Source organism: Lolium perenne, chromosome 6 (assembly GCF_019359855.2).
Source record: "Lolium perenne isolate Kyuss_39 chromosome 6, Kyuss_2.0, whole genome shotgun sequence".
Taxonomy (NCBI): domain Eukaryota; kingdom Viridiplantae; phylum Streptophyta; class Magnoliopsida; order Poales; family Poaceae; genus Lolium; species Lolium perenne.
In genome coordinates this window covers 52,655,321-52,660,077 of record NC_067249.2, presented here as the reverse complement: position 1 = coordinate 52,660,077, position 4,757 = coordinate 52,655,321, and the positions used below count along the sequence as shown (strand labels likewise).

The 4,757-nt window shown below is 54.0% G+C and overlaps 1 pseudogene; it reads left to right on the top strand.

The window, feature by feature from the left end:
• The first annotated feature begins 2,025 nt into the window (after positions 1 to 2,025).
• Positions 2,026 to 3,061, top strand: LOC139832394 (FBD-associated F-box protein At5g56370-like; annotated as a pseudogene).
• The last annotated feature ends 1,696 nt before the right edge of the window (positions 3,062 to 4,757 follow it).

Here is a 4,757-nt window from a genome sequence, read left to right as displayed (position 1 = left end):
CCGAGGCGGATCCTCTCCTCGCCGGAGCGGATTTCCGCGTCGAACCGGCCGCTCGGCCGCGCGCGGACACCGAGGTAGCCGGAGGAGGGGCGGCGGCGCGGAGGCATCTCGCGGAGGCGGCGCGGTCGGAGGCGGAGCGGCCGGAGGTGGAGCGGCGCGGGAGGGAGAGAGGCGAGGAGGGAGACAGACGCGTGGAGGAAGTGGCAGTTGGACGCGTTCGCGCGTGGCGTGTTTATAGCGCGCGCGGCAGCGCACGCGGCAAGTTTCCCGCGCGGGATAGCGCGAAAGCGCGCGGGCGGCAAAAAATTTAGCGCGCGCGCCTTTTTCCCGCCTCCGCTGGAGCAGCGCGGCAGCGCCCGCGCGCGGCAAACCGGCGGTTTTTTTGCCGCCTGGGACTTTTAGCGCGTCTGTTGGAGATGCTCTAAACCACTACTATTCGGTTGCTACATGTGGCACACACAAATAGCATGCGTCGCCGGCCCGCTAGCGCTCGTGTCGGCGGGTCTCCACTCTCCGGTAGCGGGAAAAGCAAGCTTGATGGCAGCCATGTCGTCCAGGGAGCCTCCCCTGCCATCACGCCATCGGGGACCCGACCCGAAGATCGTACAGTGGTAGTTCTTGTGTCGGCGCCGAAAAAGAACCAGACTACACCAAAGACAACGTGAAGAGGCAGCCGGTACTGCCAAGGACGGCATGCGCGACCTTGCCTCCTCGTACGGCCGCGATGCCCGCTCTCCCCACCAATGCCGCTGGCACCGCCAAGTGTTTGTTCAAACGCCCGCAATGTATGAATTGTTGATCCCTCTTTTTATGGTTTCAAACTTGACCATTTCTTTTAGGTAATTCAGATTTTCTTCTTGTAGCTCCGATTCGCACGCGATGCCTACTTCTTTATGTGTATTTGTTGAATGAGAATGTGGGTAAACTCGATGATCCGCCACTTCGAGAGTTTGATGGCGTGGAGGAGGGGATGGAGATGAAGAGGTGGAGGAGATAGAGGAGGCGATGTTCGATTCCTCGCAACCTACCCAACGCAAGAGAACTTTGACTTACACCAATGTGGAAGATGTTTGCTTGGTGAGGGCATGGGAGAGTGTGTCACTTCATGTCGTGTCTGGCAACGATCAAACATGGAAGACAAATTGGCAAAGGGTCGAGCGCAAAAAATATCATCTCATGCCTCCGCTTGCTTCCACACCATCACACACTTATAGATCACTCCAATGCTATTGGGATGTGATCACAGTTGATTGTAACCGTTGGAGTGGACTTTTAAAGTAAGTGAACAAAGCACCTCTAAGTGTTAAAAAGGTATAATTTATTCAGTCATGTTGTATATTGGAAGGTAGGAGTACAAACTCATTTTCCTATTATTTTCTCACATGTACACAATTTTGTATTATCCAAACTTGAGAACCAACATGCGGTTGGGTAGTTAGGAGGGCAGTGGCACCATCAGCCCACCAGAGTTCAAACCTCAGGTTTAACACTCTGGTGTCTCATTAAAGACGAAATATTCTTCAGTAGGAGGCGACGTTCCCGTCGACAGCGAGGTGTTTGTGGTGACTTCGTCAATCTCAAGACCCGTCGGATGAAGTTTCTTGGACGCAGTCTCTCGAAGGTGCTCATAGGGGTAGGGTCTGCGTGCGTTCATGGGGTGAGGGTATGTGCGTATATGTGAGCGTCTACGTCTGTTTCGCAAAAAAAAATCATCCAAACTTAATAAAACATTAAATTCCACGATTTGGGTATCAAACATGAATTGGAACCCTTTAATTCCAAAAAAAAAATACCATATACACACAAACAATTGAAATGGAAATCATTTTCTTTCCATCTTGAATTTGAAATTTTAGTCAAATTCAACTTCAAGCCCAATTCTACGCATCCAAAAACGGTGGAAAACATTCCGCCTCTCACGCGGTCACGCCCCTTTGGCCCTTTCCCCGTCCACCCTCGCCCCAAAGGCCCAAACCCTCCTTCTCCCCTTCCTCCTCCGCGTGCTGTGCGGCGGCCTCAATCGCAATGTCCTGCCCCACGATCGGTGGCCCCATCGGAGAGGACACGATGGTGCCTCCGACGATGCTGCACGGGCTGGCACCGGAGACGCGAAGCACTGAAGACGAAGCGTGCCTCACATCTACGCCTTCCTCCCCAAGTCGCCCGTCTCCACATCCCCTTCCCTCTGCTGCGCCGCCGCCGACGATGACGACAAGAACGACCGTGTCAGCCGCCTCCCCGACGACATCCTCCTCCGTGTGGTCTCCCTCCTACCCGCCAAGGACGGCGCGCGCACCACCGTGCTATCCTCACGCTGGAGACACCTCTGGCGCTCCGCCCCGCTCGTCCTCGTCGACACCCACCTCCTCCGCGGGGGTGACCGCGAGCGCCGGCCCGCCCGTGCAGGCGCCGTCACCAGCGCCGTCTTCGCCGCCCTCGAGTCACTTCCTGGGCCCTTCCCCTTCGCCAGCATCACTTGCAGCTTCATGAACACAGCCGCCCGCCGCTTGCTCATGCGCTGGTTCCAGCTCCTCGCCACCAAGGGCATCGATGAGCGTCTTCGTCAATCGCCCCTTGTTCGTGCGCGGCATGCGCCTCCCTTCCTTGCTCTTCAGCTGCGCCTCCCTCTGCCGGCTCTACATCGACGTCTGGGCGTTCCCGGACACCACCGCCCCCCCCCCCCCCCCCCGCTCGGCGTCGCCTTTCCCAACCTTCACCAGCTTGCCCTTGGCTGTGTCTTCATGGAGGACAAAGACCTCGACTTCGTGCTCGCCGTCAGCCCCATGCTGGAGATCCTCTCGTTCTTCTGAAGCCTCCCCCACCGCGCGCTCGTCTCACCAACCACAGCCTACGGTGTGTGTTGTTCTGCTTGTCCATCCTGGAGGAGGTCGCCGTGCTGGACTCCCCAAGCATGGAGCGCCTCTTCCTCTGGAGAAATTGGAATGAGCGGCATGTCAAAATTAGCGTCAAGATTGGCCATGCCCCGAAGCTACGTGTGCTGGGATACCTGGAGCCAAGAGTGCATATGCTGCAGATCGGAAACACCATCATCAAGGTATGACCAACGCCTTGTGCATGGCCGCCTCGGCCACCCCCCGACCTCTCCTCCGGACTATATTAAGCCTCTGACCCTAAAAAACAGAGGGAGGGTTCGACGTTTTTCCAGAAAGAGTTCCGCTGCTTCGCCGCCACCAGAAACCCCAATCCGGGAACCAGAAACTCCGTTCTGGCACCCTGCTAGGACGGGGAATCGGAGGAGATCATTGCCATCGCCATCACCGACGCCTCTCCAACAACCATCCATGATTCCCCCATCCATGCGTGAGTAATTTCCCGCTGTAGGCTGTAGGTGATGGTAGGGATTGGATGAGATTGTTCATGTAATAGCTATAAGATTGTTATGGGCATAGTGCCTAGTATCCGTTATTAGTATTTTTGACATTGTTGCAACTTGTTATGCTTAACGATCTTCACTTTGGGCCCTGATGCTGGCACGCAGTTAACGAGCCCGTTGGGAACCCCAAGAGGAAGGTGTGATGCGTACAGCGGCAAGTTTTCCCTCAGTAAGAAACCAAGGTTTATCGAACCAGTAGGAGCCAAGAAGCACGTTGAAGGTTGATGGCGGTGGAGTGTAGTGCGGCGCAACACAAGGGATTCCGGCGCCAACCTGGAACCTGCACAACACAACCAAAGTACTTTGTCCCAACGTAACAGTGAGGTTGTCAATCTCACCGGCTTGCTGTAACAAAGGATTAGATGTATAGTGTGGATGATGATGTTTGCAGAGAACAGTAGAACGAGTATTGCAGTTGATTGTATTCGATGTAAAAGAATGGACCGGGGTCCATAGTTCACTAGAGGTGTCTCTCCCATAAGAATAAGCATGTTGGGTGAACAAATTACAGTTGGGCAATTGACAAATAAAGAGGGCATGACCATGCACATACATGTTATGATGAGTAGTGTGAGATTTAATTGGGCATTACGACAAAGTACATAGACCGCTATGCAGCATGCATCTATGCCTAAAAAGTCCACCTTCAGGTTATCATCCGAACCCCCTCCAGTATTAAGTATGGTGCGTAATGTAATCAACAAATATATCCTTAGACATAGCCTTGATGTTTTATCCCTAGTGGCAACATCACATCCACAACCTTAGAGGTTGCTGTCACTCCCCCAGATTTAATGGAGGCATGAACCCACTATCGAGCATAAATACTCCCTCTTGGAGTTACAAGCAAAAACTTGGCCAGAGCCTCTACTAGCAACGGAGAGCATGCAAGATCATAAACAACACATAGATGATAGATTGATAATCAACATAACATAGCATTCCATATTCATCAGATCCCAACAAACGCAACATGTAGCATTACAGATAGATGATCTTGATCATGTTAGGCAGCTCACAAGATCTAACAATGATAGCACAATGAGGAGAAGACGACCATCTAGCTACTGCTATGGACCCATAGTCCAGGGGTGAACTACTCACACATCACTCCGGAGGCGACCATGGCGGTGAAGAGTCCTCCGGGAGATGATTTCCCTCTCCGGCAGGGTGCCGGAGGTGATCTCCTGAATCCCCCGAGATGGGATTGGCGGCGGCGGCGTCTCTGGAAGGTTTTCCGTATCGTGGCTCTCTGTACTGGAGTTATTATCGACGAAGGCTTAAGTAGGCGGAAGGGTAGGTCAGGGGGCGCCACGAGGGCCCCACACGCCAGGGCCGTGCGGCCAGGGGATGGGCCGCGCCG